Consider the following 11,113-nt stretch of genomic DNA (forward strand, 5'->3'; position numbering starts at 1 on the left):
TGTGGCCATTAGTACTGCTCTATAAATAAAGTTTACTTGCTTACTTACTTTGTTAGGGATTATAATGTAGATTATGGGCAACTTACTAGAGACTTCATATGATTCATATGATTTTTTAAATTTATTTATTTATTTATTTTACACTTCAAATGTTACAGAAGAATAGGTATCCCAGGGTATTGCATTCACTATGCAGTACAATAATACACAGTGTTTTATCTTTTTGAGTTAACTGAGTCTACTGAGTCTCCTTTTTCAAGGCAGTGGAACTGTAAAGCCTGCCATCTTTCAGCATTTGCAGCTGTGTCCTCTGAGGGGTTTACCAGCATCCATGGTTCCTTTGGAAATCCTCCCTTTGGATTTATACAGGGAAGCCAACCAATGTAGGAGCATTTAAAAGCACATTGTGCTGTATGAAATTTTAATAGGGGAAAACACAGTATACTTAGGAGAAGGGTGGATACAAGATTGAAGATTACTGCACAAGTTCTATCTGGTTAGAGATGGCATTTAGTACTTTTAGCTGACTCTCTCTCTCTTTCTCTCTCACATACACACGTACAAAAAACTAATAAACTCTAAGGCCACATGGAACTGTATTAAATGTCTAAAGTATTTATTTCATTTTACAGGTGTTGGTTTTTCATCATTTGTATAGTTTATATAAAGTATCACCTTCAAAACTGTATATGCAAAACTCACACACTGATATGTCTTTTTGTCACTTGGGTAAATTGTATTTACTTTCTCTCAAAGCTAGTCATTTAAAGGTAGAGTCAGTGATCCTGGAGAAAGATTGTTCAATACGCTTTTTGTCAGCGAATATCTCCTCACGGTTTGCCAGCTGTCCATTCTGTGTGTGCACTGAATAAAGTCTGGTGTTCATACACAGCCCTGGCTCTGTCAATGGGAGACAAACAAAGTGTCTTAGACCAAGCCACAAAAGTCTACCCAGCCAATCAGCATGGGGCGTTCATGCTCGTGCACAGGACGGGGGAAGTCAAGAGAGCAGCTGTCTGTGTGAGGACATAACAGTCTCCCATCTCCAGCATCTACTGAATGGTGAGGGAGGGCTGGCGAACTGGAGAGAGAAAGGCCGTGGCAAATTCACCTAGAAAGTGTTTTCTCAGGGAACAAATACACCTCCATTTTATTAGATGTCTCAATTCACACTGAATCTGAGACAGTCTCATGGAGACCCCCCACCCCATGTTTTTTACACTCTGAGTCTATTTCTTTCGCCTTTAGCAAAGTGTAATCTGAGCAGGCAGCTGTTTAAATCACACAGATATTCTGCTGTACATGTGTTTTGAACTTGTTAACCGCATCCGTAATAAATACAAAGACTGTCGATTTCTTTCATGGAGCCGAAATACAAACGATTTTGGTTCAGTAAATTTCTGCTGTCAGTCAGCTTGATGAAGGCAGTTTGGCCGGCTGCTGTCCTCTCAGCTTGCCAAGAGCTGCAGCTGTCAGACAGCTGCTTCTGTGGACAGAGACGCAGAGCGCAGGTTGAGTGAGAAGTGAGGAGGTCACAGAAAAGTGGAGAGTGTGGATGGACTCACATGAGATGAAATTTTCTTTCCACTTGTGATAATGTGTGAGAGGAACAGAAGTGACTCTACAGCTGATGCATCGCTGTGGATTCCACCATATTTCTCTTTTGGTTATTGCTTTGGCAATGCGTGTCCATGAATTTTGGGGGCGGAGCTTCTGAAGGAGCACTAAGGGAGGGGTGTATTTGTTGGATGTTCAGTTCAACTATCAACAATCTTTCCCTAGAATGACTGACTCTACCTTTAACTAACCTTAATCTAAGCTTATTTCTAACCATGAAAAAAGCAAGTCTTAGTCCTAAAATAAAAGTTTAAATTTGTGGGGACAAGGCTATTGTCCTCAAATGGGGGGTGAGTCCCCACAATGTAGTTCTATGAACAGGTCCCCTAAATACCATTAGTCCAAGTACACCCAAACATACACACACCATGACAATATGTTACACTTGCACTTGAATTGTATTACATCAGAGGCAAACAGGGTAGACTGAGAACACCAAAACTCTGCTGAAACTGCTTTGAAGCCAGTTGACAGAATCTCAGTTTCTAGGTCGTCAGTTCCTTACGGGGCCTTGTGTAACTGGTGAAAGAACATGAAAAAACACATAATTGTTAATGCAACAAATGATACAGACAAATGGACACATGCAGAGCAAATAGAATGTCACTCATGCTTACGGTGAAGAGAAGCTTTGTTCTCAAATCCTGGATTTACAGTTGAATTTAATGATAGTACAATGGCTGGTTTTACACTGCGTCTTATATATCTCCAGATGTCATTAATATTTTCAGAGGCGCTGTGTCTCTTTCAACTGTGTTATGGTTAGCTACTTTATATTAACATAAAAGACTATTCTGAGCCACCAGAGCAGCTTCCATATTGTGCTTGTAATTCATTATCAAACTGTCAAACAATTAGATAATACTCAAAGTTTAAACAACTGATACCATAACACCATACCATAATAATCATAATTGTTTTTTTCCTCCTGTTTATGAAGTATGCCAGCATGCATTAACAATTATCCAACTCAGCTAGAGACATCTGTGTGTTGCTGAGGGAGATGATGAGGTGAGCAGACCTGTGATTCACTAACAAATGTCTACTCCCATATGGCTACACCTTTATTGATCTGTTACCTTTATTGAAATATGTGTAGATCTTTCAAAGTTCAAGAAGTTTAAAAAAAGGAAAAAGAAATCATCTTTTATTTTGCTTTTTTGCAAAGAATTATTATTGGTAAGCATATTAGACATATGAGGTTGTCAGTTTATCAAAAGCATAGTTTATGCTTTATTTATGCTGTTTCCCACCTTCATTGACAAAAGAACTATAACACAATCCTTCCAGTCTGTTATTTTTTGATAAATTTCTTCGCTGAAATGAGTTATTCAAATAAATTACTAGAGATTCCAATAGCCTCCTTATGGTAAAGGATATACTTGTGTGGCAACCCCTCTGCACATTACCCATGTCTGAAAGCTCGGTTTGTTGATTGCCTCACAGGTAAACACATCAAGCATACAACTGCAGCTTTGACTTTTTCCATGAAAATTGGTACAACCTCAGGCCATTTAGAAAAGAAATATTAAACCAGTGCTGTGTTGTTTTTCCACTCCACTATAAATGTTAACAAGGCATTCAATTTGATGTCTGGCTGGGGAAGTACCAAAAAGCGACAAAGTAAAACTAATGAAGACAAACACCATCAACCTCGAACAAAGAGCAACTCTAAATCAGAGCAATAACAGAGAAACCACTGAAAACCACTTCACCATGCCTGCACATATGCTCAATTGTCTGTTGTACAAATTAACAGATTATTATGCATAAATGGACATGTATCCAACAGATCTGTGTAGAAATTCACACGTAAATGTGAATTCTCGGTAAATACTCAAACTTTGCATAGAACAAACAAACAAACAAAAAAACAGTTCAACTTTTTCTCACTATGACATTTTGATTAATGGTAGGTTTTGTAGAGCACTCTAATTAAATCAATGTGCCTCAAGAACCCTGATTGTGTCTATAATTTGGGCAACATTAATTGTCTCTATTGTGGGATTATGCATACAAATATTGATGAAAGTTATGCTTTAAAAGTTGTAAATTGCATGCATTGTGTCAAACAGCCATATTCATCTGCATTGTATGGTTAAGCATTGTGACAAATCTCTTTATTGTTGATGAGTTAGATATAGTGTAGAATGTTTTCCTTTCAGTCATGATGAAGATCTCTATGATACACTAGACTAGAAATTGAACTATATTTATTTTTCATAACATTTATAAATAAATAAATGAATATATATGTTTTTAATTTTTAAGAAATGTGTAATACTGATGTGAGATGTGTATGTAAGTATGTTTAGGAAATAAATGTTTTGTGATACACTGAGCCCAAGAAAAATTTTCCGAAGGGGACAATTAAGTACATCTTATCTTAATAATAAAACATTTCCTAATAGTCTTTGTATTCTCACATTTTTATACATTTGAACCTGTCTGCAACTTTCAAGTGTTCTTGCCCTGAGAACTGAATTACATTGACACAGAGTGGATGCATCCTATATTAGTGTTGCATGCATGTTGTGCATACTGTGAGTCTGAATACTGTGCATGATTATTTGTGCATATGTGCTTGATCAGCTTTGGGGAACAAAAGGTTCAGTAAGAATACACACACACATACTCATACAAGTACACACTCATGTAAGCACAGCCAGTGTATAAAGTATACATCAGGCAGGTGGGATTCTGACAGCCATAAATTAGCTGGTAATGAGGCTCCTCTCTGCAATGTGTGAGGCACCATTGGCTGGAGGAAACAAAAGGTCAAGCTGCGAGAGCTGACACAAACTTGTTAAAAGGTCAAACTGGACAATGAGGCAGGATTCTTCAGACCCAAATCTTTACAGGTTACAAAACAGTTACATAATTTTGTAGGTGGGCTGTGCATGTGTGTGTGTATGTGTGTCTGTGATGGTTGCGGTGTGGGGACATTTGATTGATGCCCATTGTATATTCTGTTTCCATGGTATTGGAGTTCTGCTGAAAAAAAAGCTGCTGGCTACAGTGCCATTCTCATAAATAATGCATATTTGACATGTGATGACATCATTGTCAAACTTTGTATTAATTCTTGTGATGTCCCCGGGAAGATATAGCATTTGGCACTGTCTTTGTGAATCAAGATAGAGTAGGAGAGCACTGCCATCTGGTTTTGTTTTGCATAAATTTAAAGTCTGTGTAAAGCAATAATAAATGTGTGTTTTGAGTTTTTCACACCACAGAAAAATGTGTTATTAACCACCAGCCAAATTTAAATGATTAAAAAGAATGCAGAGTATATAAAATTAGTTTCAAAATCGTGGAAAAACAAGCTGTATTCTGAGCTCTGAAGCACTGGGGGTCTGTCCACTGAAGGTGCTGAAAGTACGGCCCAACTGGACAGCCTCTGAGCCTTTGAACTTAACAAAACTCATGCCGAACTCCCTTAAAAAATACACAATATAAAATAGGACGTGTTTGTAGCTGTATGACTAGCAACATGGATGATATTTCAAAAATATCACAACACTAGGAGCCACTGTTTAATTCAGCACCTATTTTGTAGGTAAATGTGTACTTATTTCAGTAAAAATGTAACTTAAATGAGTAGTCAACAAGTGATCCATCACAAATCATTACGATGTTAAATTGTTGTTTTTTTTCAATGAAGTTTGGTGCCAACGTTACTCACTTATTTGATGAAAAGCGCCGGCGAGGGACTGGATGTAGCAGCCGCAGGAGTACGCCTGTAGTGATGGCGAAGGCACTGGAGTAGCGTCCTCAATGCAGCCTGATGCAGCGTGTGTGAGACTGGACAGAGGCAGAGAGGGCAGCCACTCAGACGCGGCTCACGCAGCAACACTGCACCAGCAGTGGGACATGGATATGTTATCTGGGTGGACCGACTCTACCCGTCAGAACCCGATGGACACTTCAACTAGGTTTGAAATAACTCCTTGCACAGGCGCTCTAGTTCTTGAACAGTGTTAAGGGAGGGGTCATGCTATACACCCCTCTACGTCATGGATCCACTATTTCAGGCCCACCCAAAAAATCCTGAATACAGAAATGGTGAAAAACAGTTTAACACTCTAACTCCACAATTCAATACTGCATAGTTCACAGTCTTTTCACATGTTTTCAGCAATTATTTTCTAACATGTACAATGTGTTTCAAAATAAATCTCTCCTTTACACAGACTTTAAGTGGAGGTAGACAAGAACACTTTCCCTGTGGTTGTTCCCTTTTGATAACTTACAATACTACTTCTGATTCCCTAAAGTGTCCTTAAGGCCTCCTCTATCACAATAGACTGAAATGGGAGTTTTCTTTTGAAATACAGGTGAATACAACAAAGAGTTTCTGGTTTGAGTCTCGCTTCTTCAAAACTTGTTTGTTGGTTGTCTAGTAAATGACACAATACTGAAGTTTCCTGATTTCTCACAGTACTGAAGCATTTTTAAACTAGAGCTAGACCGATAAATATAATATATAGATATTAGTTTATCGCTGTTAAATCAGTATTAATATATTATAATCCACAAAAATCTGTAATTGAAAGTATGGCTCTTATGTAAATATGGTTTTTAAGTACCTAGTAAGCTACTTTACATACAAATTTCAGACTTAAAAATTTTACCCCACAGGGTTTCATAGTGAAATACTGCACATTTTTGACAACAACACAATCTCATCTCAAGGTCTATTTAGTAGCTGTTCTAGAGATTTTCATAAGCAGATGGAGTTTGCCCAGAAACAAAACAAACACAAACTCCATCTGCTAATGACAATCATGTAATCTGATCAAAATCTAGAGAGGACATCTATACAGTATGGACCTTGAAGTGAGATAAGGGCTGCGACTAATGATTATTCTCAACGTTAATTAATCTTGAGTAATGGATTAATTGTTTTGTCAATAAAATATCAGAAAATAGTTTTAAAAATGCCTATCACCATTTCCCAGAGCCAAAAGTGATGTAATCAGCTTGCTTGTATTGTCTGACCAATTAATTGACTAATCATTTGAGCTCTGGGTGAGATTGTTCTCTCAATTAATTTTGGATGAACTTTTTGCACCACTATATTTATCAGATGGTGTACTTACCAGTCAATTTTAATAACAAAGTTTTACACAGAGAACACACTATAAGCTCATAACAAAGACAGTATAAGTTGCTAGTGTAAAAAATAGGAATATGTTGGCTTCAAAATTCTTTATTCTAAAGTATTTCCTTACAACAGAGTTAAGCCAGTCTGATGGATTTACTTTTCCCTACACTGTTAAATAATATGTTGTTGAGACTTAAGCCAAATATGAAAAAGTAAAATGGAATAGATAAACGATGACATTCTGAGTCTGTCTTTCCTGTGCGAGCTGTGTCTTTTGTGAGGTATATTGTTCTTATTAGCAGTCAGTGAAAAGAGATCTGCAGGCAGGGGTCTTGTATAATGTACCCTATTCAAATCCTTATCAGACACACATTCAAACAGGTAGGCAGAGGATGTGCGTGCAGAGAAATCATAAGTTCCCCAAGCCCTCAAGATCTTTCATGGGGTTTCCACATCCTGATTCTTCCTGCCATGATGGATTCGGTGTATTAATAATAGACAGGGTCACTATTATTCTGGGATATCCAATTTAAAGTGATGAAAAAGTAATACACTGAAGCTTGAGTAAAATGAGAAATAGGAGAAAAGAGATATAAAGGGGTTTCTTAGAATGGGAAGATGTACAGAATATCATACTAGTCCAGTGTAAATTACTCTTGTGCAATTTACTAAGTGCTCACAGTATTGAAAACCTTGGCTAGACTCCTGGATCAGATGCATAAAACTTTATAGATTCATGACAGAGTGTGTTCGCACAAAAGCAGATATGTGCATTCTGTGCCAGATTTATGAACCTCTATGTACACATTGTTCATTGTCATACATCTCAGTCATTGTGAAAGTGTACACACATGCACAAACCATGGAATATGTAAAAGAAGTTTGAATTTTTCATTTTGAAACTTATGATGTCCAATATTCTTCAATATTTGCAAAATATTGTCTAATTTGTATGAAAACATGTGCATCAATTTACTCATGGTACATAAAATGATGCCTGCAAAAAGGACAATACCATATTAAAATATATTTGGAACTCTACTGAGAACTACAATGTGTTGAGAAGATTAAAACACCTACATACTAATGGTTTAACCACACAGATGTTTTCACTTAAAATGCCTGATTAGAGCTCTTCTTAAAGGCCCTGTGCACAACCACATACACAGGTGCTTTCACTTCTGTCTGATTAGACCTCTGGTCAGGTTGAAGGTTGGAGGACTCAATGCACTGATGAGAATTAAATACGTGTAATTTGTCTCACCCCACAGCTAACAAAGCTAACAAGAAAGTCAAGGAGATGTCACTCAAGGGCATTCTGTACACAGACACACAGACCTGAGAAGAGGTCTAATCAGCCACAATAATTAAAATCACCTGTGTGCGTTTACCATGGCTGTGCAGGACCTCTGAGGTGAGGTCAGACTGAAATAGCTCTTTTTCATGGAAGATGCTCAGACACATTAGGGAAAAGGTGTAACAGGTGTAAATTAAAAAAAATAAAATAAAAAGATGGCTGAATTCCATCTAGCAGTTTCAGTACGCCTGAGCTTTTCCTACTATGACAAGTCAAAATGTCTGTTCTGAATTTTGCTCCAACTATCTCTGACACATGGAATCAAGAAGGCGAGGAGGAGGGTGGGATTGACCTGTCATTCAGGAAATACTGACTGTTAAATATTACTCAACAGCTAATTAAATAATGAGGGATGTCACTTGGCAGCAGTGGGCACAAGGACAATGATAGAAGTTAATAACGTGTCTGTAAAGATGTATCGTGGAATGCTGTTGTTACCACCCTACCAGCATTATTTTCTGTCCCTTCTGCAGAGCTGGTACATTTTATCAAACTACTATTTTCAAGCTCAATAATGAACTTTTAAATGCGTTCAATGCAGACAAGAAGTCCTAACAGTGGTATGGATGAAATTATACCAGCTACTGAGCTGACATGTCAACACAACCATCCTTATGACATCTGAAACTCCATCTGTTGATGAAGACTGTGTGTTACAGTCAGCAACAAAGTACACATTAAGTCATACCACGTAACATTAGTCACTGAAAAAAGACAGAGGACAGGAGAAAGTGACAATAAGTGATTTCTTCACTTGAAGAGATGTAAGATGATGTCTGAGAAATTAGCCAACAAGGGGGTGTCTCCTAACACATGTATTAACCCCTGTCCCACACTAGGTGGATTAATTGAGCCTATTCATCACAATGACTGGGTCAATTTACCCTTTGAGGACACCAGCCCCCTTTATACAAAATTAAGTGAATCAAATTTACCAAACTCCTCCTTTTTACTCTCTTTCCACTCCCTCTCTCCCTTTTCGTTCTATACTCTTTTTTTCCTTTATCTGTCTTTTCTCTCGTTACTTTTTCTATGTTCTTCTAAAAGCCTTCAGGCGAAGTGAAAGAGAGCATGGGGTATGTAAAAAAAGAAGCGGGAGTGCTCACCGCCAGAGAGTGATGAGAAATCCACTCCAGGCTAATGGAATACAAAGACAACGTCTCCCGAATTTTCAATCCAATTATCTTGTGATTAATGCTTTAAAGGGGGATTGTTCTTCAATGTGGCCGTCATTCACTTCACCTGATTAAATAGCCAGTGCTTTGCCAAAACAATCAGAGGCTGATTTGGTACTGCTGCGATTGTTACTCAAGAGGGGAGAACTGTGGAGGAGAGGCTCAAGCAGATTATAATTAAATTGTTATGCAGATTACAGATATTGTCTGAGGTGGATCGTCTGACTATGTAGGTGCATGTTGAACCAAACCCTTCACCTCACTCCTCTATCTTTTTTTTTTTTTTCCTCATTCCTTGTGACTTGTCAGATAGGAAGGACCGTTTATGGAAAACATTTGGATATTAGCCGAGATCATTATCAACTGTTCAAATGAAGTACATTTTTTGCTAGTTGCTGTTCATGTTGAACATACATGGGTGCACATTCAGAGATAATGATATACAAACACGACACAATGACCCCCCCCCCCCCCCCCCCCCCCCCCGATTATTATGTGCTGTACTGTGAAACAGCCCCACTTTACATTTCCTCAAGGCCTATCAGTGCTGAAATTGAATTTGCACTGTTGAAACCAACTTGATTTGGTTTGCGTAATAATGGAATCAGATGTTTTGCATCAGGAAGGGCAAATTTGTTGACAAGCCTGACAACAATGGGCTGCTACAAGTGTGTATGTGTGTATATTAGTGTGAAGGTGTACATACAATATTTCTGTGTGTATTTCCTGTGTGCCCGTGAGTGTGTATTTCTTTCTGTGCATGTGTGTTTGTTGGAATTGTCTGACCTTGAGCTGTCAGGATTGGCAAGATTTTCCCCACACACTAATCTTCAAGCTGTTTTTCAATGCCATGTTGCCTCAAGCAACAAAATGTCCTATTGACATTGTGTCATTTTGTATTCTTTGATGTTTTTGATGCTGTATTGTTAGGTTTAGATTGGAAAAATTGAGCTTACCTCCCCCTTTTTTCAATTTTCTGTCTCTAATCCAAAGGGACAGGATAGATTGAACCATAGGAGTTGATCAATGTGAAATTATAGGTGAGACGCTTTGTTTCAAAGACCAAGTTTCATTCAGTCCTTTGGGATCAGATCACAATCATCCATTGTCATTGTGGATGAGGCTAGCAATTACCCCACTCAATACATCCAATTCCATCCACGTCTAGGTGTCTATGTAGGTTTAAGTTTGATTTGCCATACTGGAGAGACAGACAGAATGTCATAATAACAAAATTCCTCACAGGTCAGTGAGTGATTCAGCCCCATGTGTTCCATGGAAAATGCTCAGGTCAGAAGAAGATCAGTAGAATACACTGATCTGTGGATAAGCGTTTAGCCCCTTTCCAGTTTTCACTGTAGCTCAATCAGCTCTGGTCACCAGCAGCAAACTTGCAGGTACTGTCTACTTCTGTAGTTTCATAACCCAAAATACTCACCTCACTCACCTCTTGTGGTATTTAACCTTGCTGATATTTTGGTTGTATGTGGCCATGCAGGTTTTGAGATATCCATCTCTGCAATTTCTGCCTCCACCCCACTACAATTGAAGAGTTTTGTGGTGCTCACATCACTGAAACACTACATTAAATAATTCAACACAGACATCTCTTTCTAGAAGCAGTGCCCCCATTATTGATGATGATTCACAGAAGACGCTGTCAACAGTTTTCAAAAGGACTATTTCGTCAGATGAAACAATATCCAGTGGATACATCCATGGTGAAGTTTGTGGTTTTCCTAAAGTAACTGGACACACATGATGTTTTTTGTATGCTCCTAGTGGCTAGATACCAGTAGTGAGTGAGTGAGAAAATATGGCTTTGTAGTTTGGGTGAACTGACCCTTTAAGGACCCT

The 11,113-nt window shown here is 38.2% G+C and overlaps 1 long non-coding RNA gene across 1 annotated transcript; it reads right to left on the minus strand.

Annotated features, from left to right (window-relative positions):
* Positions 1 to 1,652: 1,652 nt before the first annotated feature.
* Positions 1,653 to 9,271, minus strand: LOC121910880. The gene is made up of 3 exons (XR_006099749.1): positions 9,188 to 9,271; positions 5,303 to 5,421; positions 1,653 to 2,136 (listed from the first exon to the last, which is right to left on the minus strand). It is a non-coding gene; the product is annotated as an uncharacterized LOC121910880 (long non-coding RNA).
* Between the last annotated feature and the right edge of the window lie 1,842 nt (positions 9,272 to 11,113).

This window comes from Thunnus maccoyii, chromosome 13 (genome assembly GCF_910596095.1).
Source record: "Thunnus maccoyii chromosome 13, fThuMac1.1, whole genome shotgun sequence".
NCBI lineage: Eukaryota > Metazoa > Chordata > Actinopteri > Scombriformes > Scombridae > Thunnus > Thunnus maccoyii.